At 45.3% G+C, this 24975-nt stretch overlaps 1 long non-coding RNA gene across 2 annotated transcripts in view; it reads left to right on the top strand.

Annotated features, from left to right (window-relative positions):
* Positions 1-24949, top strand: part of LOC145716964 (uncharacterized) — a 26596-nt gene extending 1647 nt beyond the window's left edge. Inside the window, exons 3-7 of one of the 2 annotated variants that reach the window (XR_014139908.1) lie at positions 951-1028; positions 7682-7864; positions 11555-11706; positions 20775-21092; positions 22680-24949. This is a non-coding gene — a long non-coding RNA (uncharacterized LOC145716964). Of the gene's footprint in view, positions 1-950; positions 1029-7681; positions 7865-11554; positions 11707-20726; positions 21093-22679 lie in introns of both variants that reach the window. The other variant, XR_014139907.1, reaches the window with a different exon arrangement.
* The last annotated feature ends 26 nt before the right edge of the window (positions 24950-24975 follow it).

Raw genomic sequence — 24975 nt, 5'->3', positions numbered from 1 at the left:
TTTTTTTTTTTTTTAAGATTTTCTTTATTTGACAGAGAGAGAGCACAAGCAGGGGGAGCGGCAGGCAGAGGGAGAGGGAGAAGCAGGCCCCCCGCTGAGCAGGGAGCCCGACGTGGGGCTCAATCCCAGGACCCTGGGACCATGACCTGAGCTGAAGGCAGATGCTTAACCCACTGAGCCACCCAGGCACCCCAACCCTCCCCACTTTTTAAATATAATTATCTTAAGTGTTTCCACTGCATGCATTGAACACCACATCAAATGGTATTATAATTTTGGCTTCAAACATAAAGTATAATTAAAGAAACTCAAGAGGGGAAGAGCAGTCTGTTATGTTTGCCTCTGTATCTTCTCCTTCCACTGTCCTTGTCTTCCTCTCTGAAGGTCCCACCATCTGTCTGTTGTCGTTTTCTGCTTTAGTCTGCTCAGGCTACCATGACACATCCTACAGCCTGGGGGCTCAAACAGCCCAAGTGCATCCCTTACAATTCTGGAGGCTGCAAGTCCATAGTGAGGTGTTGGCAGGTGTTGTTTCTCCTGAGGCCTCTCTCCTTGGCTTGTAGGCTGCCCCTTCCTGTGTCCTCACATTGCTTCTATGTGCATACGCCCCTGGGGTCTCTTCCTCTCCTTGTAAAGACCACTGGTCCTATCAGATTGGGACCCCACCCTTAGAACCTTGCTTAACCTTAGTTACCTCCTTAAAGGTCTTCAAATACAGTCACATTGGGAGTTGGGTTTCAACATATGAATGGCGGGGTGGGGGGCGCAATTCAATCTACATTTTTTTTAATGTTTGGGGGGTTTCCTTTACCAGGCTTTAAAGGTAGGACTGCCAGCACCAAATTCTTCTAATTTTCCTTCATCTGAGAAGTCTAATTCCCCTTTATTTTTGAAGGATAGTTTTGCCAGATATAGGATTCATGGTTGACAGATCTGTTCTTTATTTCTAGAAAAATGTATCACTGACTTCTGGCCTTGATGGTTTCAGAAGAGAAATCTGGTGTTACTAATTTGATCTTCCAGTACAGGTAATACGTCATCTCTCTCTGGTTTTTAAGATTTTTTTTTTTTTTGTCTTTAGTTTTTTGGAAGTTTAATAATAATGTGTCTTTGTTCAGATTTCTTTGTGTTTATCCTGTTTGGATTTCCCCCAGCTTCTTGAATCTGTAGTTTTATATCTCTTGCCAAATTTGGGAAGTTGTCAACTATTGTTTCTTTGACTGTTTTTCAGCTACACCCTCTTTCTCTTTTTCTGGAACTCGGGTGACAAATGTTGGATATTTTGGATACTTAGACATCTGTTTCACAGATCCCTGAGACTCCATTCATTTTTTCAGTCTGTTTTCTCTGTTTTGTTCAGACTGAATAAATTCCATTGATCTGTCTTCAAGTTCATGGATTCTATCCAAAGTCATCTCCATTCTACTATTGAGTTCATTCAGTGAGTTTTTATAACTTCTGTTTCTTTGCAGAGATTTTTTAATTTTTTCATTTTTCTCAAAAGAATTTGTAATTGTCTATTAAAACATTCTTAATTACACTGTTTTAAAATCCTTGTCAAATAATTTCAACATCCTTTCGCTCCAGTATTGGCATCCGGTGATTTTTCTTTCTCAAAGTGTAGTTTTCCTGGTTGTTGGTATGATGAGTAAATTTTTATTATATCTGGACATTTTGGTTCTTGTGTTAAGGGACTCTTAATGCTACTTAAATCTTCCATTTTAGCAGGCAAGTGTCCCCTTTTACATTTACTGTCTAGGTTCTGACCTGCTTTTGTGGGAGGGTTAGTTTTTAGAGCGCTTACGGCGCCACTGGCTGGCCTCATTCTTCCGGCACTTCTGGGCTCTCGCTCAGTACCCCCTGTTGCTGCCTGAAAGGGTGGAAGTTGCTTCCCTGGGTTATCTGTGTTGCTAGGGCCACCTTCTGCCCTGGGACGTGGGAGGGGCTTGAGCCACTGAGCCTGGGTCTTCTCCTGCCACTGGGTACAGAGCACAGAGTTGCTGGGCTGTGCCAGGCAGCCCCCTTGGAGGATCAGCCCACCAGGCAGTTACCAAGTGCACAGTGGGGGTTGGGTCAGCCCCGCGGGGCTTTGAAGGCAAATCGGGCTCCCTGCTCTGTCCCCTTGTGAAGGATTGGTTAGCAGCCCCCATTTGGGCTCTATTGGGCTCCTCCTTTCCCAGTTCTTCTGCCAGGCCTTTCTTGTTCATTTATTTGTCTCTGCCCATTGGCAGTTCCAGGCTTCAGGCCTCTTTGGCACCCATGTGGGGTGTATGAGAGATCAAAGACCTCAGTATATCACCACACCTGAAGACCCGAGGTCCCCAACCAGTCCCCCATCTTCTTTTCTGCTCTCAGAGTCCCTTTGCCATTTTCTATCGGATTATTTCCAGGCTATTTAATTGTGTTTGGGAGAGAGGGGGTGGATACATGAATTTATGCTTTCTTGTTTGGAAGCTGGAAGTACCATTGAAGATTTTGCAAATGGAAAGTGAAATGAACCACTTGGAATCCATGGCTGCAAGAGCCACTGGGCCCTGGCACAGAGGGTGCACTCTGGTCATTCATTACTTGTTGAATGAACGATGAGTGGAGTTTTCATGGTCTAACTTCAGTGTCCCGAAGGCTTTTGTAAGACAGAGCGCCATTTCCCTGAGTTCTTGGACAAGAATACTCAAGAATCCTTCTCGGGGTTTGTAGGTTGCACCTTTCTGAGCAAAAACCACATTGAAGTGGTAGTCTGAAGGTAGGAGAGTGTTATTCTCCAAAAGCTGATGACACTACTGTCTGCTCATATCTTTGTTCATCTGCCCTTCGGTTCATCCATCTCTCTGTCCGTATATAGGTATTTATCTAATCACCTTGAGTCTCATACCTCTTTTCTCTTTTCAAAAAAGCAAAAAACTTGTTTTATTCAGTACCCAGACATACTTAGCGTAATAAGTCAGGACTCAAAGACAACCCCTTAGCCAGAATCTTTCTTCAGGTAAGAGGCCAGCATTTAACATATAGAAATGACAAGATTCTTTAAATTTTGCTCTTAACAGCCCTGTATTAACACGACAGAACCTCAGCATTTTTTAAAGCCTCTACATGTTGAGATTTCTATAAGATTTCCTTCAGCTCATGCTCCCTCTTCTCCGTAAATATTATGATGCCTCTCAGATGTGGCTTTTTAAATGAAAGCATCCTAATGAAGCAGTAAACAATTCCACGGTGAGATATCCACTGCACAGGGTGTGTTTCACAAAACATCACACCCGCGGGTTTTGTTTTTGTAAATCTTTTACTCCCCAGTGGATACCCCACTTTCTGTATTCAAGAGATGAATACATAAGGAATTCATTAAGAAATCAGGCTTTGGTGGGACAGCTTTGATTTGACACTTTTGAAATACGATCCAGGTCATGGTGGTGAATGGTGCAAACCTCTTTTTTGGCACCAGCATCTGGACTTGATTATTTTAAATTGGGTTGTGGGGCGCTGGCATCCCCCCTTGATGGAGCTGCTACTGCAGCCAGACCTGGTATCCCAAGATGATGCGGGAAATTAGCATGTGCTCCAAATACCTGGAAGCAAACGTGTACCGTAATTCTCGGCTTTGTTGTTTCAGCGCCAGGTTGTGAAAAGCTTTTAGAACACCACCCTTTGTGCTTCATTGGCGATGCTGGCTTTCATGCCAAGGATAAACTTAACCCTGGAGCATTTTTTTTTGCATGTAATGCCTTCTCTCAGAAGCATGACACTCAATAGGTTCTTCGATGAATATTTATTAAATGGATAAAAAAATAACTCCAAAATAACCTGCCACTAATAACGTGGCTAGGGTGCTGTGGGCAGCTGTGTGGGCAGCCTTGTGGCTCCCCGCCCTCTTTGTCTCCATGGGCTTCACTGCCTTGGCGCCCGTGGTGGCCAGAAGTTGGGAACCAGATGGTCTCCTGGCCTCCACCCCATCTGTAGTCAAACAAGAGTGGGTAAAATTGGGCTTTCACCCACTTTTCAACAGCTAATAAGTCCAGTTTTCTGATTTCGGGAATGTTTATATCTGAAAGTTTATTTTTCAGGATCAGAGTCTGGTTAAAAGAGAAAGAAAACAATCCGTTTCACATCTGAAGAGCTTCCCGGCCGTCTGTCTTTCCTCTTCTATGTTGTTTCAGAAACAGTCACATGGCCACTTCTCGGCTAATTTCACCGAAACCAAATTCCATGCACACTTCTGCCTCAAAGATGAATGGCTTGTTTTGATATTTGGAAAGAGCTTTACAAAAAATATTTTGGGAAGAGATTCTGCACCAGGAAGATCTGAATGCAGAGCCTCGTTCGTGCACATGCACACCAGGGTGACCTGATCGGGTCCCACGTGTTTCTCTCCCCAAGTCTTAACTGAAAGTCACCCAGGGCTGAAGAGTCTTAGCATCTGCAGTGTTGTGTCTCAGAGCTGCATGTCCTGTAAACCCCCACGGAACCCACTCACAGAGGAGAAGACAGAGACAGACACAATATCAGCCGGGGTGTCACCCAGACCCACTCGTGATACCTGGGACCTGCCCTTGCTGCACCTTTCTGTCTATCACGCAGCTAATCCAGAGTGGACTAGACATTGCCCTGGAAGATAAAATCTCAGGAAACCAATAATTTTCCAAAGGGCCTTTGAATCTGCCTTGACTTCTAACCCAACATGACTTTCATTTGTTCCACTTGGCAACACGCTTTATGTATCACTCACAAATTCTACTTCTAAATTCAGGATTGTTTTCCCCTTCAAATAATGGCATTTGTTTTTTCCCTTCTGTGTATCAAAAATGGCTTTCTAGAAGCCACAAAGTGAGGGAAACTAATTTATTTGTTGCAGAATAGGTGTTTATAGTCTTGGGAACATTACTGAGATTCCTGGGGCCTTGTTTCTGAATGACTTTTCATCTGGGTTCCTGTGCAGGCCGAGCAGACTCTCCCACATGGAGGACACAGGACTTTGGAGTCTGGAAGAGAGAATTCCAATAACAGCCTCCCAGTCTCTTAGCCGTGTAGCCTGAGGCAACATTTTGAGCCTCAAGTTTCCCCTCTGTGAAACGAGGTGGACGCACCTGGTTCTCAGTGCTGTGTGGGCACCCCACGGGGGCAGAGGTGACAGGATGCTCATCCCACTTACGATGGCCAGCCAGAATGAGGCCCACAGCTAGCGCTTGCGGCCCGCTCTGATCAACAGGATGCATGCAGGTGTCTAGCCTGAGGCTGACTGGTCGTGTCTCAGACGCAGGCCCTAAAATGAGGATAAAGGGACAAGTTTATCTGGGAGGCAATCCCAGGAGGCGCCTGCAGGGGAGGCCAAGGCACTGACATAGTTCCAGGGAACGGCATCCATGAGAGCGTCCTGCTGTGGGCAGCTGGGTCTCCGTCCTGCTGGGGACCTCCCAGCTGACTGCTTGGCGAGTCCAAGGATGGCTAACTACCACCACTCCTGCCCACTCTGGGGCTGGGGGCTGCTCCAGCATGTCCTCGCCCCCCCAACACAAGCTCTTGTTGCCACGGCACTTGCCGTAAGGGTCGTGGGTCTGCGAGCACGAGCTCCAAGGAAATGTGGCGTCAGCAGTGTCTGGTACAACTGCTGTTAGAGGTTTGCTGAAGAGAACTCAGCATTAGCGGGTACCTCAAGTGACATTGGTCGCTCTTGGCCCAGTGAGCAGGCCTGGCTGTGCTACTCAGGTTCAGCCCCAGGCACAGATAGCAGGTGCCGGGGAAGGGGCTCCCTGCCTCCGAGGCAGACCCTCAAGGAGCTGACAGCTGGGGGCGGCAAGCTCTTCCTGGAAGGAGTAACCAGATGGCGTGTCTGTCCGGCACATTCGCCCTCTCTTGCTTCCAGAATTCGGGCAGGCAGGCTCTCCCTGCCTGGTGCCACCCCTCCCAGGACGCTTCTTCGGAGGAGAGGCCTCTGGGAGCTGACATGTGGTGTGAGAGTGCTGGCTCCCTGCCCAGCATACTCCAGCAGGGCCACCAGCCCCAAGCTCCCCTCACACACACTGCTGGCTCGCTTCTTAGCACCTGCTCTTCAGTACAAACGTAGACCAGCATTACCATCGTGGGAGAAACCAAAACAAGTGAGCACACAAAGCAGACCATTCAAGTAAAGAATTACACACGCACTCACACACACAGACACACCACGTACACCTGTTGTTGGATACCATCAGAGATAGAAAATTCTGCATCATGAATTGAGAATAATCATCAGAGGCCAAAAACAGCCTAAATGAAATTTTTTTACAAGTTCAGCAGGTGGAGTGAAAGATGAAATTAAGGACCTATTGGGCTAAGGGGATAGAGACATGGAAAATACAGGGAAAAATGTAAGAAAAGTAGAGAATCATTCTAGGAGGCACAATATCTAATTAACAGAAAGCACAGAATAAAAGAACAGAAATGTATTTCTATTTTTTTTAAGATTTTATTTTTAAGTAATCTCTACACCCAGTGTGGGGCTCAAACCCACAACTCCAAGATCAAGAGTCAACACGCTCCACCCACTGAGCCAGTCAGGGGCCCTGGTAACATATTGTTAAATAAACTGAAAGCTTAACTCTTAGTTAGATGTTGGACCTTCTACAGTGATTAATGGGTAAATGGATAAATAACCCAGGGTTCTCACACTTCAAAAATTAATACACAGAAATTTCCCAAAACCAGAGACATGAGTTTCCATATCAAAGAGGCCCATTGGAACACCTCAGAAAATGAGTTTCAAAGACCTATGGCAAAGTACATCATTATGAAACTTCACATAACAAATCTGAATTGTGTTTCCAAAGTTAACCTGTTCAAGTTACAAGTACGTATTCATAAAAGGCTGTGCCTTGAGCTATGGTTCTAACTTTAAGAGGGCCCACCCAGCCAATTTCCAGAAGCTGAGTTAATCAGACTGAATCACCATGGTTGTGAGTGAAGTCAGCCTCCAATAAGAAATGTAGTTTAGAACTTAAAGTGAGCAAACACAGTTGTCTATATCAAATAGTCAAAACTTGGACTGTCTCGTGGCAAACATACTCCGGTCCCAAGGTTACAAGAAAACATTAGCACAACACTATCAGTATTCCAAGAAAGCCCCTTATGCTTCTTATCTCAAAGACTTAGCCAGAGCTTAACTTTATGCTGAAGAGATACACAATTTGTGTAGATTTAACAGGCTTGTCCAGTGGAACATTTCCTTATCTATCTAAAAAATATCTACTGTCCAGCTCAGGGTTGTTCTTTTTAAAAGCACCTGTTTTAGAAGATTCCGATTTTTGGGGGGTTTCTCATTAAATGCTTCTGCTTCAGCCGAATGTTATAACCAAGGCAGAATTAAAGACTATGGGACTCCCGAGTTCTCTACTTCCACCCCAAACACCAGAGAGAACTGATAATCCTAAACTTTCCCAGAGGAAAAAAGCACGGATCCTCTATTGTGACAGATGCCACAGATGTCTGCCAACAGCCCTTTCCCCTTTCTGGGGAATTAGTAGAACCCAGATTGGAGGCCTGCGTATGGCCCCTCCTGTGGGAGGAGTCATGATGGGGCCCACAAGGTCATCTAGGACCCCTTGGCCAGGTGCTGGACTGGGTGTGGTGTGGCCTGGCCCTGAGCAAGGACATACAGGGACACATCTGCTGAGAATGGTTTCATCTTATTGCTCCTCTCCTTGTGACTCAGGATGTGAGGTTTGGAGCTGATGCAACCATCTTACCCCAATGAAGAGCGCCATCCATGGCTGACATGCTGGAGATGGAGGAGTGGATTGCTGGAAGGCGCCTGAGCCCTTGATGAGCATGGAGAGGTGCCAAACCAACCTCAGGATTGCTTCCTTCCAGACCTCCCCCTAATGGAACAGTCAAGGTACTCATGTCGTTTTTAGACAGATATTATGTTCTGGGGAGGATTGGAACGTGACACCCCAAATGTGCCACATGGACGTAAGGATTATTTTTGAGCTGAAAGCAATTGAGAAGCTGCAGATGTAGGAAAACCTCTCTGTCCTCCCCCTATTTCCTGAAAAAAGGGCATGAATTTCCCTTTGTGAAGGTGTCCCCCTCTACTATAGCCAGCAAGGGAGGAACAACATTTATGACTAGAGGTGGAGGTGTTACCAACATGAGTCTGCATAAACAGAGCTTACTAAATGACCCTTATCTTCTAGTACATTCCCCCATATTGTTACCTTCCCATAATTTACTGCCACTAGAAGCCCAAACCTATTTCCTCTGTCCAGCTGTGTCTGTACAATTTACCACATATAAGTCACATATATAATTTATTATGTATAAGCCTCCAGGTCTATCCACCTCCTTGGGTGTTTACTTCTTTTCTACAAAGAGCTTCGTGTACATGTAAAAATTAAGATTAACATCAAATAAAGTTTGTGTGCCTTTTGTCCTGTTAATCTTTTCATTAATTTAATTTGTAAACCGCAGTCCAAGAACATAAGAGGGTGGATGAAAAGTTTTTTTCTCCCCTGCAGTCCCTTGCTACCCAAAGCATCTTAAAATACACATGCAAAGAATCAGGAACAATAGTAGCATAGGACTTCTCAGCAGCGGTATGGGAAGTTAGGAGATAGTGGGAGGATATCTTTGCAGCTCAGAAAGACTATCAGTTGCCTGTAGCAGAGAGAATCCCTACTTCCCCCTGTCCTAATTAGCACTACTGATGGATATTCAGTGGTATCTCATTGTGGTTTTAATTTGCACTTGTTGATACCCAGTGAGCCTGAGCATTTATCCAGACTTATTTGCCGTGTGGGTTTCTTGCAGGAACTATCCATTCGTGTTACATACTTTGTTGTCTCTTCCCTTTCTGATGTGTGAGCTTTCTTTTGTATTCTGATACTATTCCCTTGTTCTCTGTGTTGCAAATAACTCCTCCCACTCTGTGATTCAGGCAGGTGAGGGTTTGCATTCTGGCTGTGTTGTCATCGAGACTGAACCCACTGGTGTGTGATCTGATGCATGTTGCCCGAGTTTGGTCTCACCTCTGTCTAATGGGGTGATATAGCCTGAGTCAGAGGATTGTTCAGGGCGTTAAGTGAAATAAAGCGTGTCAACAGGGTGGTCGATTAGTATACAGAGATAGCTTTCATGTCATTATGACTCATGGATCCTCAGAGCAGGGGAAGCTTAGAGATCCCTGAGTCCATTGATCCCTGAATGATAATATATCACTGATACATGTAAATACATAATGGTGTGTAGATAGCACTCCCCGGGATTGGGACAGTTTTCAGTTTTACACGTGTTAGCTCATCCACTCTTCACAACAACTGTATGCAAAAGATACTATGGTTACCCCAGTTTTACGTACGAGAAACCCGAGAAACAAACTGCCTAGGACACTTGCCCAAGACATCTTGGAATGGGTAAACAAGATAAAGCTACTCTTTCTGCTCCTGCCTCTACTGGGAGGAGCACTCCCAACTGTTCAGTTAAAAAAAAAGGAATGTTGTTTAGAGTAGGCTTAGGCCGGCCTGTGAGAGATCGCTGGAAAGGGGCTGATAAGCCCCAGCCACTGCAAGGACATCTTGAGTTTCTGAAGAATGACTGGTCAGGGCCCTCACCAAGGTGAGAGGAGCCATCGATCCAGACCTGGGGTGTGGGCCACAATCCTGCCAACCCCACAGTGCCCCGGGCCGTGTTCCCTGACGCTCTCCCCTAGGTTAGCAAGAACCAGCTCTGGAGGCTGTCAGGAGGGACCACCCACTCTCCTGACACACAGCTGGCCACCTGCCGACTTTCTGCCACGGCTTCCATCAGATTCTCAAAGAGGCTTCTCCTCTCAAAGATGGTTCATTTACCAAACATACCACCAGTCTGAATCTTAAGCTCCCCGACAAAAACGACAGATATAACTTTTTTTTTTTTTTTTAACTTCTATAGTAAAGAGAGTTTCAGTGTCCCCAGCATCTGGGACTCCTTGAGTGAGTTTTACTTGCGTGAATAAAAGAGAGTCAATAGGTAGTCTAGGGGAAGGAAAAAAAAAATCTGTGTTCCCGCACCCTCTTAGGTTCAGTGTCTGGGGCTCTGCAGTTTAAACTGCCCACAAAAAAAACCCCAAAACAAAGATTCACGGGAGAAAAAGGTTTATTTCATATCTATATGCGAGGCCTTACAGAAATGAAATGAAAACCCAAAAGAAATGGTTAGGTCTGAGAACCTTACATACCGTTTTCAACAGAGAGCAACCAATTGTGGAGACAAGACAAAGGGAAAGGGGTTTATGCTTCTAGGAAAGTGACAAATTGTGGGAGATAAATATATGGGGGAAACCAATGGAAGACAAGGGTTGTCTCGGTAAAGGCCTGTTTGTGTGGATCCGAGTCAGTGTTGACTCTTGGTCTCAGCTGATGACAATATTCTCTTCTTGGTACAAGCGGGGCACTTCATTGCAGAAGTTTGATGACCTGCTTTTAGGTGGAAAGGAGGTCAGAGAGCCCTTCCCGCATCTGCTGTTTCTCAATTTCCTTTAGCTCAAAATAATCAATATGACAACGTGGCATGATTTAGGTTGGCATGTCCCAGTGCCTTCAGTGGGGAGGGTCCCTTGCTCTTCCCTCCACCCCCATCCCACCAGCCTTCCCCCCAGGCAGGGGCATTACCTTTCATTAAGCAAGTAAACAGCCTGGAGATTCTTGCATGGGAGGGCTCTGGGGACTTCGATGAGCTTTGCTGCAGGCCCCGAATGTGTGAGGCCCTGGCACCAGGCCCCTGGCAGGGGACTTCCCAGTGTCAGCCCCTCTGGTGGGCTTTACCTAGCATGACTGCTTAGAGCCACTAGGCTCCTTCCATCTCAGCTAGAAATCGGGATGCACGGCCTTATTCTGAATGTTTTCCTGGATAGCAATGCTTTCAAAGTTTACCCACTTTGGTTAAAGATCCATTCAAAGTTTTAGCAGAGCCTGGTGAACAAATGCTGTTTTAATGCAGCGCTAATACTCCTATACAGTTACACTTAGGTAGGGAAACTGAGCTTGTTTAATTTAATCCAGCGCCTGGCCCACAGCGTGCCAAGGTCTGGAGGGAGTTTGCTTAAGCAGTCCAGTTCTCCCAAAGCCAAAACATAAGTAAATTAAAATTCTTTACTGATTTGGGGAAATTTTAACAGATCATGTTTTCCTGGTGCTACTATTTAAAAAAGGAGAACGATGAATAAAATTATGTGTATTTTACAAGCTAACAAAATAATCTCCCTAACGCCATTCTGACGTGTAAACAAACAGGTGTGTGTGCCCACGGGCAACATCCTAGTGGGAAGAAGCATCCTGTCTCTGCAGCAGAGTGAGATTTCTACTGGGTTTGGACCAGGGCATAAGGGTAACATTGTATTTTAAGTAACATTTTATTATAATAGAGGAAATACACCTAAAAGCCTTTAAAGAAAGTATCAAGTACAAAATCACCCTTGGTCCTGCTGCACAGAAATAACAGACAAATTATTATTAAGATTTGAAAGTAGTAACCTAACTAGTGACAGAGTTAGTTCAGGGAGTAGAGGGGCAGTCTGTTTTTAATATTATTTTATTTATTTATTTTTAAGTAAGCTCCATGCTCAATGTGGGACTTGAGCTCATGACCCCAAGATCAAGAGTTGCCTGCTCTACCCTCTGAGCCAGCCAACCAGGTGCCTGAGAGGAGCATTCTTTAAAAAAGAAACATTTGAAGATGGTCCACTTAACACTTAAACACAAGGTAATAGTAATAATAATTTTACATAGATGATTTTTCGGAATTTCCGCATCTTCATAAATTGTCCTATTTATAACTATATTGCACTCGAGTGACACGAACAACAATAATAATAGTGATTAGTGTTTAATGAGCCCTCACAGTTGGTCAAGCACATGTTTGATTCCCTCAAAAACCACGCAAAGCCTCCCCTGAGTACCAAACCATATTTACATGATGAATAAATGTGATCATTAAATCAAGATAAATGAGTAGGATAGTCTATTAAGTAAGATGTTAGAAAATGTCTGGTGACTTTTGCAGGGGACCCCCATCGGAGTGAGACACAGGCCATCTCCACTTTAGGGCCATTCTGCCATCACTTACGCACCCCAGGAGGGAGACAAGCAGCAGAATTAGGACAACAGAGTCTGACCCTCAGAATAAAAGAAGGATCGGTGAGTCCATACTGTACAGACACAGCCTTAAATTACAGGTCAGTTAAGTGTGGGAAGCGGGAACAGCCCTTTCTCACAGATGAATCCCAGTTAATGAAGATCGAAGGAGCGAGGGAAATAGAAAACCCCAAGCAATAATTGTTAGAGGCAAGGTCCTCCGAGATGGGGGGAAATTAGGAGGACGGGGAGCAGGTCTGAGGAGAAACGGGGCATTTGCAGTGTCTGAGAATAATCCCCCCTCTCCTGCTGACGCACAGTGGGGACCCTGACACACAACCCGACCCAGGGGACCCAGGGCACCCTCACGGAGGGTCAGACAGCCCGACCCGGTGACCCTGAGAGGCACACTGCACCGAGAAGGGCAGGCCGGCACGGGGTGCTGTCCTTGCTGCAAATGTGCCACCTCAGTGTGACGAGCCAGACAAGCCTGGTCGCTAGAAGCAAAGGGCCAGCGCTCTTGGGCAGCCTGCACCATGTTCTCAGGCCCGTGCAGAGTTTGGGGCGGGGGCCCCACAAGGAACACCCCTTCTCTTTTCCTGAGTTCTGAGCCAGTTGACAAATAAGACAGTCAGAGATCCAAATTCCAGTTCCACTCGGTTACAGCTGGCTAGAGAAAGGGGTTTTCTCTCTCTTTCCGGTGGCTTTCTCTCCATACCCTCGGTCCAGCCCCACCCACAGGTAGATCTGAGCGGCTGCGGCAGGAGAGCAGGGAGGCAGGAGAGCCGGTGACTGGATCTGGAAATCTGCAGAAGCCACAATGAGCCAGGCACCCCCTGCTTCCCCCAGACACCCATCAGACAGGGCCTGACCCCGGGCATCTGCCCCAAGGGGAGACAGTTTTTGCTGGTGCGCCCTGCTCAGGAGGCTGGGGAGAGAGGGAGGAGGGTTTCTCAGCAACTTGTACCCAGAGGACTAGCTGGAGTCCATGAGTCAAGGCTGCCAAGGGCCGGGGGCAGAGGGGACCGGGACAGGGTTTGGGTTTTGCAAGTTGACGGCTGCTAGGGCTGGATGGCAGAGGACGGTCTCCGAAACTTCTATTTATTCGCTCTGCAAGGACTACAGCCCTGGGGTGACCGGAAGATACCCTGGGAGCGCCCCTTCTTGCTCCAGGAGCAAGTGAGGGGGTGCCTCGAGGTCCCCAGCCGAGCAGGGCAGAGGCTCCTGCGACAGGGCCCGCGTCCAGGGCGAGGCCGGTGACCCAGGCCCTACGGAGGCTGCTTGCCGAGGGGGACGAGGCACCGTGTCCTTGCCCAGGATCCATCCTGACTCCCTTAGATCTGGAGTGGCTCTGGGCCGGCTCCAGATGGAGACTGAACCCGTGACCTCTCCACATAAAGACGTCCGTGACACCCACTGCGCCATCTGGGGCTCATAAAACCACATTCTCTATCTGTTCGTGGCTCACAGGCCATTCCAAAGCTGAAGGGCAATATTTGGGACCGCTCTGGTTTATTCGTGGGCTTTAATTCAGAACACATTTCCACAAAGAGAGGCAGAACAAAGCACAATAGCACTAAAGTTCAATTTACATTCTCAGTCAGTGAAACAAAATGGAAATAAAAAACAGTTGTGCGGGACTCATTTATAACTAAACTATGGCTCCAAAAGCGCCTCTCGTATAATGTCATGGAATAAAGGACATTTTTAAACCACCAGCAAAAGAGCTTAGGTGACCAAAAAAGGAGAGGCGAAGACTTTCTATTAAAAAAGTTTTTAAGTTAGAGCAGCGATGACAGCCTGCAATCTCTCTCTCCCAATTTGGCAGATGCAGTTATTTGACTCCTTCCTGACTTCAGGTCTTCTCCTGTGGGGAGCGGTCTGTTTGGGGGCCCGCTCCTCACTGGGAAGCCCCAGGAATCGCCGGCTCAGGGACGCGGGAAGCGGGCTTGCTCTGCGTGGCCCGGCCTTGCTGCTCCAAGACCGCCGAGCGCTCTGCCATCACACCCCCATGTGATCTCCAGGCACAGATTCGCCCCCATGAGCTGCGTCTGGCCTGTTCTGCGAAACAGTATAGCGAGTGCTGGCCGACGGCTGCACCTCCCACCCCCACGGTGAGGCGCTGGCGCTCGAAGCACACGTCCCCACGGGAGGGGACGTGTTCTGAGATGCTGGTGATAAGTGCGGGGCTCCCTGAGTTCAATGTCAGACTGGATCACATGCAGCTCATCAGCAGCAAAGCCAGAAATAGACTGCTGAGTCCACGTCCTGCACATTTTCCACGCGGCTGAGAAATGGAAACTCGCTGAAGAGCGTGTACGAACCCTCATGAGAGTGGTCCCATCAAGCTGCTGGCAGCCCACTGGCCTGGTCACCAGGCCTTCCCTTGTGCTGAGTTTTCTCTAAATCTGGCCCGCCCCCTGGCTGCTTTATCTCTGCCTGCTTGTGTTTCTTTTTATTTTATTTTATTTTTTATTTTTTTTATTTATTTGAGACAGAGAGAATGAGAGAGACAGAGAGCACATGAGAGGGGGGAGGGTCAGAAGACGAAGCAGACTCCCTGCCGAGCAGGGAGCCCGATGCGGAACTCGATCCAGGGACTCCCGGATCATGACCCGAGCCGAAGGCAGTCGCTCAACCAACTGAGCCACCCAGGCGCCCATCTCTTTTTTTTTTTTTTTTTTTTTGCTTGTGTTTCTTTGATAGGCTCCTCTCCACCTGACACCCCTCACTTCTTATTCCACTCCTGTCCCCACTGTTGTACCCTCACCTTCCTAAGGCTGGGAAGCATCTCTCCTTCATCCTTGGCTCTCGGGTTTTCAGCCCAAGGCTTGCTGTGTAGTTGGGGGCTTGTTAAATGCTAGTGGGAGGAAGGAATGCTCCATCTGCACTAAATTCAATCACTTTCCAAATTAAGTTTTAAAAAACGTTTTGTTTTCCTTTCGTTGTACATAAATACCTGCTAAAGAAATCCACTTGCTAGATATATTTAGATATTGTAGGAGATGCTTGGACATAAAACCTGTACATTAGCCACTCCCAGCCCCAAATCACAGCCCCTGCTCTTTAGCTCACCCCTGGGGGGGAGGGTCCCCTCTGGTTCAGTGGTCCATGAGGCCAGTTATGGCCAAAGTGGAAAGTATCCGTAAAGACCCGTGGGAGGGATTGTGACCTGTGCCATCCTGTTCCCCTTCTTCTCCCACTGACGGCCCCTGAGCCAGTGGAGAGAGGAGGCAGGCAGCAAGCGTGAATCTGAGACCCGCTGCTCCTAGTGGGGAGGAGCGGGGACATAGGAAGATCTAGGATTCTGGAGGGCATCATGGAGCAGCTGAGCCCATGCCGGCAACTGCTATCCCAGACTTCTTGTTCTGCAAGAAAATTAAGCCCTTCTTTATTGAAGCCATTTTTAGCCCAAAGGTGGCCTAGTGTCTTTTGAATAATCTCTGAAGCAAGAGATCACGGAGCAGTTGCTCTGAGCAGAGCACTATGGTAGTTTGAGGGGAGGTACACAGCTTGACTAAGACAGCGCCTTTTGGAAGGAAGATGCTTTTTGGAATGTATAGGAAAGCCTGCTTGAGAGTACAGTCACATCCCCAGGTCTTAGTACATTTTGTTTTTTCTCCTGTGACCTTCCAACATAAGGCTGTGTCTCTATTTTTTCTGAACCATTATCAAATAGGTAACAGTTCTCATGCCATTTGCTATGGAATACACCATCCTACACTTCCAAGAAATAAGGATTTTCTCCTCTATTACCATGATAGCATGATCATATTAAAAATTTCCAAATATAATCTAATGCCCAATCCATATCCAAATTACCCCATTGCCCACCCCAAATGTCTCCTATAGTTGCTTTTTTAGAACCACGATCCAAGCATTGCATTGTGTTTTTATCCCTCTCCCCTTATTTCTGTGTGACATTGTCCTGTTGGAGAGCCCAGACAGTTGTCATGAAAAGTGTCTCACTTTACAGATTTTCTCAGATTGTTTCCTACTGGTGTCATTCCATGGCTCCTCTGTCCCCATATTTCCTATAACTGGAGTTATGTGGGAAGGTCTGATGAGATTTGAGTTCAAATGTTTTGGGCAGGGGCGCCTGGGTGGCTCAGTTATTAAGCGTCTGCCTTCAGCTCAGGTCATGATCCCAGGGTCCTGGGATCGAGCCCCGCATCGGGCTCCCTGCTCGGCGGGAAGCCTGCTTCTCCCTCTCCCACTCCCCCTGCTTGTGTTCCCTCTCTCGCTGTGTCTCTCTCTGTCAAGTAAATAAAATCTTTAATAAAAAAAAAAATAATAAAATAAACTAAAATGTTTTGGGCAAGGACACGGTAGGAGATCCCCGTGGATATTTCTCATGATTTCTTCTCATCACATGAAGCCATGGGCCACCTCCCATACCCAGGCAAGCTTCCAGCCATCGGTCCTGTGTCTCCTCTCCCTGTCCAGAGCTGCACGCCATCCCCGTGCCTGGCCTGACATGTCTTCTCGTGGTCCCGCACCTCCATCCTCTGTTTGTACTCTGCTTTATACAGAGGTCATCTCTCTCCTGCAGGCAGAGTCTACAGTCGCAAGCACAGTAGACATGGCCCTTGTCTGTGGGTGGGACCAGGGACTTGCTTCTGACCAGTAGAACACAGCAGAGGTGAAGAGATGCCTGATCAGCCTCCAAGGACGTGCCTAAGAACCTTCGCATCTTTGGTACCCTAGGGCTCTGAGTCTCTGCTGATCCCTTATTTTTTTAAGATTTTATTTATTTATTTGAGAGAGAGAGTGAGTGAGCGAGAGATAGAGCTCGAGTGGGGAGGAGCACAGGAAGTGGGAGAAGCAGACTCCCCGCCAAGCAGGGAGCCCGATGCGAGGCTCAATCCTGGGACTTCGGGATCATGACCTGAGCCGAGGGCAAATGCTTAACAAACTGACCCACCCAGATGCCCCATTGCTGATCTCTTATTGTCAGAACCACATGCTTCATTATCTCAAACTACACCAGGACCGTTCATATTATCCCCACCAACTGAACCACACGTTCTTTGCAGGCAGGAGCCACGGTTAAATGCTGTACGTCCCGCATTCTGAGGCACCATGTTACATACGTGGGAGGTCCTCACGGAACACTTGATTAACAAAGGTAGCGATTGTTACATTCAACAACCTGCAAGTGTATACCCACTACCACCCTGCTTACCAAGCGTTGAAAGCTCTATTGATACTTGTCTATGTACAGAGCCAAATATGTTTATAATAAGGAGAGAAGTATAATAATATTTGGCTCTGCAAAGGAAAACACTGTCATTTGGAATTTCCTTTTATTTTTTTACTTCTTGGAAAAACAGTACAAATGGAGTGAGTTCGTGACAATGTTTCCAAGATGTTCTCTAGATAAGATAATAACAAGTATAAACAAGAATCTTTTCTTATTTTTCCTGAGAAAATTCAAGTGAAAGTTCAGTCTTTAACCAATTGACCCTTGTCCAAACACATTTCCCTCCGAAGCTTCAGATGCCAAGCACAGGAAGGACTTGAAAAAGCCATGAGTTGGTCAAGGCACTGTAGGGTCCCCAGTCTAAGATTGAGTCCTGAGCACAGTATTTCTTCCTTCACGAATCCCACTGAAATGAGAGGAAACTTACTTTTCAATGACAAATCCACGGACTTGATAAAAAACAACATCAGAGAATTGAAATATTGTCCCTAATCTCAAACAAGAAGGTGGTAGCTGACACAGAGGCCAGTGTGACTTGGAATCACCATCCTTAGGGGCGCCTGGGTGGCTCAGCTGGTTAAGCATCTGCCTTCGGCTCAGGTCGTGATCCCAGGGTCCTGGGATCGAGCCCCATGTCTGGCTCCCTGCTCTTTGGGGAGTCTGCTTCTCCCTCTGCACCTCCCCCTGCTTCTGCTCTCTCTCTCTCTCTCAAAATAAATAAATAAAATCTTTTTTAAAAAAAGGAATCACCATCCTTAGATCCAAGTGCATACTGTAACAATAAGACAAGAATGGGCTGCTATGAAAAAGGAGCAATCAAAGCAAAAGTTGCTAGAATTTTTAAAAATTTTGTATATCTAAAATTATGTATATGAATGATTATTATAACTGAAAATTTCATTTGAAGTTTCAAATTGTTGATTTAACATAGGCAAAGGGAATTATTTGTGGTCTATAAGGTAAAACCTAGGATTTCACAAATTAGAGAAAACTATCTAAAAATATATAGAGGAGTCAAACATCTATTGGATTCTCTGAAGAATAAAATAAAGTCAATACACAGGTAGGAAACAATAAAAAATAATGTAAGAAAATTTCCTAGAGATGAATATAAACTCAAGTTTTGAGATATAAAGAACCCACCAAGTGCCAAGAAGAAATGTTTAAAAGATACTCATCTAGGTACAAGTAGGAGAAACTGCTAATACCAAGGATAAAGAGGAAACCCCAAAACTTTCAAAGTGGGAACACAGTTTGTTTCATAAACAATAAGAATTAGCCTGCGGGCTCTATCTGATGCTACATCTGACACTTGAGGAAAAGGGAACAATGCTTTCCTTCTCAGGGGAAATTATTTTGAACCTGGACTGCTGTACCCACCCAAAATATCAACACAGAATGAGGGAAAATAAAGGCAAAGTTGGTTTTTTTATTGCAAGTAACAAGAGCCCCAGAGAGAGGGTCAATGTCACATAGACTTGCTTCAGAGCCAGATGATGCATTGAGACCCCGTTCCTGTCTGTCTATCTCTCCATTCCAGTGTCATTAGCACTGGCTTCATTCTAAGACTTGCTCCCACGAGGTTGTCAAGTTTCCTCATTTATGAGTATCAGAAGAGAAAGAGGGGAAACTTGACTTCCAGCAACAGGATAGTAGTACTTCTCTTCAATCTCATTGGACTGATTCAGGCTGTTTGTGCCCTACACAGCATAACATGTGCTGATTGTCTTAGATTAATCCACCAACTGGGAATGGGGGTTACTTACCCTGAGTCATGTGCTCTAAGCAGAAGAGGGGTAAATACCTGAACAACGCAGGTTTTCTTGGAGAGAAAGAAGGGAACGTGACTACTGGATTGCCAAATAACTATGTCCAGCACACACTCTCGTAGCCCTTCTGAAAAAATTACTTGAGGACATACTCCAAAACAGTGGAAAAGCAGTCAGGAAAAGGATGACACACAAATCAAAGAAAAATGGTGAGCCAAGATACATAATGACATTAGAAGCAAGTCTATGATAAAATGGCTATCAAGTGGACTTCAGTTGTCGAATAAGGATTCCCAAAAAAGTGGAAGCATACATTGTTGGTTTTTAAAATAAAAGCGAATCTGGAACTGCAACTGCCAATTATTTCAGTGAAATACAGGAGAAAGAGGTAAAAAGAGGGTTAAAGATAGTTCAAAGGCAAAGGCAACAAAAACACTAGTGAGTTTGTCTTGAAAGGTAAGAGTAAACATAAGTACATTTATTCTCAAAATTATAAGAAGTGTATCTTTGCCGAAGCGGTAGTGGTGAAATTATGAATATGGAAAAATAACAGATTCTTCCTCATTAGCTATCAGGGAAAAGCCGAGTGAAACAACGAGAAACCATTTCTTCCCCCATCATTTTGGTCAACATTTATTTTGATAATCTAGTTTTGGTAAAGGCAAAAGGAAATAGACTCCCGTAGAAGTATAAACATGTGAACTGTTTGGGAGATTATTTACCAAGATCTCTCAAACATTTAAACACACATACACATTTAAATAGCAATCCTGCTTCTGACAGAAATATTTGCATCTGTTCACACAGATAAATATTGACAATGGGCCATGCCATATGAATTAAAATAGCAAACAGTGATAAGGGACCTATATACCCTCAGAGAAACAACCAAATAAAATGTTGAGTATCCATACCACAGAATCTTCTGTAACCCTCTGAAGCAGAGTTTGGTGAGTTTTTTCTGTAAAGGGCCAGATAGTAAATATTTTAGGTTTAGGGTGCCATGCTTACAGTCTCTTTTGCAACTTCTCAACTCTGACATTAGAAAGTAGAAGTAGCCATACGCAGTACTGAAATTAATGAACATGGCAGTGGTTCAGTGAAACTTTATGAAAAGAAGCTGCAGTCCAGGGGCACCTGGCCGGCTGTCTGAAGAGCATGCAACCCTTGATTTGGGGTGATGAGTTCCAGCCCCATGCTGGGTGTAGAGATGAAAGAGAAAAAGAAAGAAAGAAAGGAAGGAAGGAAGGAAGGAAGGAAGGAAGAAGAAAGAAGAAGGAAGGAAGGAAGGAAAGAAAGAAAAGAAAAAAAAGAAAGAAAGAAAAAGGAAGGAAGGAAGAAAAAAAGAAAGAAAGAAAGAAAGGAGAAAGGCAGCAACCACAGGGTGGATTTGACTACAGACTGCTCTTTGTGTTAAGGATTTCATTTGATCTACATGTACTGATATGAAAATGGCTCCATGATGCATTAGTTTAAAAAAATGAAGTTGGAAAGCAATGTATCATACGATGCAGTTTTGGGAAAAATTATATGTGAAATTACATACATATGCAGTCAACTCTCATTACTCATGATAGTCCCGTTCTATAAAGCCAAGAAATAGATTTAAGTTCCTGCGAGAGTCTGGTCACAACTACTCAATATATAACCTTGTTTTACCTGTGTTTCCATTTAAAGGCACCTTATTTAAAATACATTGTTGATTCATGAATATTGCACTCACAGCCAGCAGGACTGACACTCACACCTGAAGGAAGCTTATCCGACGCACGTGTTTTCTCCACGGGACCATCACAGCCTTCCTGGGCTTAGGAGCACAAGACAACACGTCAGCACCATGCTTGGGGGGATTTTCAGCAGAGAAATCACCAGCAAATGCCCAAGAATGAGAAAAACATGGCAGGAAGCAGACCATGTAGAGGACATTTGTGTGCAGTGTGAGCTGGAACAAGAAGGCAGAGCGTCACCTGTTTGACCTCAGCTGGGGACGTGCGAGTAGATGACACATTTTTTGCGGCTGCACTGATGTCCAAAAATGAAGTGGTAAGTGTCACAAGTATGGATGTTGGGGTCACAGATAAATTTTAGTTCCTAGAAAGATTTGCAAATATGGACTCCACGAATAGTGAGGATCGTGTGTACGTACGTGTTTGCAAATGCAGAGGGTAAAGCTTTAGACAAAAACACTAGAAATAGGGGGTTCGTTTCTGGGAAGAAAAGGGGTTTGGGGGACATAGGGAGACTTTCAGGGTCTTTCGCCTGCACTTTTGCAGTGTTTCAGTTTCTCAGGGCCCATATTACTTTTGTGGTGTTCAAAACCTTTTAAAGACTTTTAAAAATAATTGACAATATAGATAGCTTGCTGGTCAACATATTTAAAAATGAGCTTAGAATTAATTTTAAAATTTCAGTGAGTACCCAAATGCCTGTCAGCTGATGGGTGGACAAACAGAATGTGGCGTATCCATCAAAGGGAAAATGAGTCAACAGTGATAAGAAATGGGGTGCTGATATGTGTCCGAGTGTGGAGGACCTTGCAGACATTCTGCTAAGTGAAAGAAGCTGGTCGTAAATGACCACATATTGTAGGATTTCACTAATTTATTTGAAGTTCCAGAATAGACCAATCCCTCTAGGCAGAAAGTAGATTAGCAGTTGCCTAGGGCTGGGAGTTTTGGGGGCAAATGGGGCTGGGAGGGTTTCTTTTAGGGGAAACCAACATTTTAAAATTCCATTGTGAGGGGCGCCTGGGTGGCTCAGTCATTGGGCGTCTGCCTTCGGCTCAGGTCATGGTCCCAGGGTCCTGGGATCGAGCCCCGCATCGGGCTCCCAGCTCCTCAGGAAGCCAGCTTCTCCCTCTCCCACTCCCCCTGCTTGTGTTCCCTCTCTTGCTGTGTCTCTCTCTGTCAAATAAAATCTTTAAAAAAATAAAAATAAATAAAAAAAATAAAATTCCATTTTGAGGGTGATATATTCACAATTCTGTGAACATACTAAAAGACACCGAGTAGTACACTTTATTTTTTTATTTTATTTTTTTCAAGATTTTATTTATTTATTTGAGAGAGAGAGAGAGGATGCCTGAGTGGCTCAGTTAAGCGTCTGCCTTCAGCTCAGGTCATGATGCCAGGGTCCTGGACTCGAGTCCCACATTGGGCTCCCTGCTCGGCAGGGAAGCCTGCTTCTCCTTCTCCCACTCCCCCTGCTTGTGTTCCTGCTCTTGCTATCTCTCTCTCTGTCAAATAAATAAATAAAATCTTTAACAAAAAAGAGAGAGAGAGAGACAGAGCACAAGCAGGGGGTGGGGAGATAGAGGGAGAAGGAGAGGCAGGCTCCCAGCTCAGCAGGGAGCCCATTGCGGGGCTTGATCCCAAGACCCCGAGATCGTGACCCAAGCCGAAGGCAGACATTTAACTGACTGAGCCAACCAGGCCTCCCCGAGTCGTACACTTTAAATGAGTGAATTGTATAGCATATGAATTGCATCCTAAAAAAGCTATTTAAAAAAATTTTTTTTCAGTGAGTTATTCCCTCCAACTCAAATTTAACTTCTTGCATATTTTCCTCAGAGGCCTCTGTGTTCTTTTTTCTGATTTTATTTTCCTTTTCCTTTTTATTGACATAATGAAGAGGGAGCATTTAAAAGATTCTGGAAAGTCACATGCTGGAAAGAAAGAGGTGTTGGTTTTGCATGACAGCAGTGTTAAAGGTAATCTTTATTTTCCACTCTGTGCCCCCTTTTTTGGATTATGCAGGTTTCCCAAAATGAGCATTTATGAAACACGTTGATATTTTTATTATAAAGGTGGGCGCCTTCTTTGCCCTACTTTTACATTCAAAGATCACTCAGAAGGTAGATTTCACTTTCCCATGGCCCTTGTTTTGGATCTAACTCCAATTTCCAGATAGAGAGCCTTACGTTTTTTTGAAATTTGTTTCTTTTCTGATTTGTCAGTCTGCAATTACAGTAACAGGTTTCTGTGTGCTTCCCATAGTAAGACCTTCATGGTCCCAGAGTGAGTCATCACATTGCTGAAGGGAGCAGACAAAAGGTTAATCTTTGAGGAAGTATCCTGACCCTGTGATTCAGTAGTTGTCTTCACTTGGGTTTTGAAAGTCTGCACTCAGTCAAGGCAACTAAGCTCCATTATTTACTAGAGAGGGTGGCGTCCCCTCTTGGTATTTGCAGGAGACTGATGACAATAGCCTCAGTGAATCACACGTCCCTGTGTCCAGTGGTGCCTTTGTCCTGTTGCCTCTCCCCATCTGGGTGTGGAGTCTGTTCCTCCACCCCAGGAATCTCGGTTGGCCGTGTGATCTGCTCTGATCAGTAGAGGGTTGCTTCCTCAGCAGCAACAGAATGCCAAATCGAGAGCCAAGAGGATTGTAGCTCTTGCTGTCACCCTGGTGGAACCAGGAGACCACGCAGTGTAGCCTGAGTTGGACAGAAGGGAACTAAGGTGCCCCAGCCTGTAGCTAGCATGTGAGAGTGAGGTCATCTGGGACCTACTTGCCCAGGTAAACTAGGAAAAACCAGGCGAAGACCTACCCACCCAGCCACGGAAACATGAACAATGAGCCATTGCTGCTTTAAGCCGTTAAACTGTTTTGGGATGCTGTGTTTTACACTAGGTAATGGATTCAGTATTTGAGGAACTAAAAGGAGTGAATTTTGGCTCCGAAGCAAGGAAGGAAACTATAGCAGGTCAGGGCTCTGCTAGTTTGAGAGGTAGTGGAGGTATCCTTCCATACAAATTTTTATTTCCTTAGGGAATAAGCAAATAAGCCCTAAGTAACACATAAATTAGTACCAGAAGTGGGGTAAATGTAGACAGTGGGTTCAAGATGGCCACAAATTCTTTGATACTTCTCCAGAAGAGTATTCTTTGATAGTCTATCACCAAGAGTGTGGCAGATGTGAAGCTACATCAAATCCAGGCATAGCCTTTAAGACCAGTAGACGTTATCTTACCATCTTGAAGCCCTGAGCGGCCATGTATGTCAGACTCCCCCAAGGCCATCGAGCTACAAAAAACCCAAACTGAGTGAAGACGTCCCAGAGAGGAAGACACCATGTGAAAAGAAAGGGCAAGAAAGGCCCACAAGCACGGAGACATGCTGAGTAGAGAAGGCATCTGGAAGGAAATGCCAAGCCTCAGGCACCCTTGTTGACCCTGCATAGCTCAGAGACTGACTAACCAGTTGAGGTCTTCCAAAATTCCTGACCGACAGCCATGAGCAAAATCAAATGGTTGTTTAAAAACCAATAGCTGTTTTTTTAAATTATTGCTTAAGATCAAATGGTTGGAGGCACCTGGCTGGCTCAGCCAGTAGAGCATGTCATTCTTGATCTCGGGGTCATGAGTTCAAGCCCCACGTTGGGTGGTAGAGTTTACTTAAAAAATAAATAAAATGTTTTAAAAAGTCAAATGGTTGTTATAAGCCACTAAGTTTTGGGGTGGCTTCTTATGTAACGATAAGTAAGTGGAGAAAGTAACAGACCCTCAGGAAAAGATGGCAGTGGATTTGGGGGTAAGACCATGATGTTCTATGGGAACAGAGTGGCCAGTGGCACCTATAGCAAAACCTGCACCCCTGGGATCAACTTCACGTGGTCATGATGTATAGTCTTTTTATATCTATAGGATTTGATCTGCTAAAATATGACTTAGAATATTTTACATCTAGCTCCTAGGAGATATGGGTCTATAGTTTTGTTTTCTTGCAATGCCTCCATATTGTTTCAGTATCATGGTGATGCTGGCCTCACAAATTGAGCTGAGAATATTTCCTCCTTTTCAATTTTATGTATAGACATAGACGACTATGTATAGAAGTGCTGTTATTTCTTCCTTAAATATTTTGTGGAATTCACCAACAAACTCATCTGGGTTTGGCATTTTCTTTGGGAGGAAGGTTTCAACTA

This window comes from Leptonychotes weddellii, chromosome 14 (assembly GCF_054177405.1).
Source record: "Leptonychotes weddellii isolate Sample4059 chromosome 14, ASM5417740v2, whole genome shotgun sequence".
Lineage (NCBI taxonomy): Eukaryota > Metazoa > Chordata > Mammalia > Carnivora > Phocidae > Leptonychotes > Leptonychotes weddellii.
This window is presented reverse-complemented; position numbering and strand designations above follow the sequence as displayed.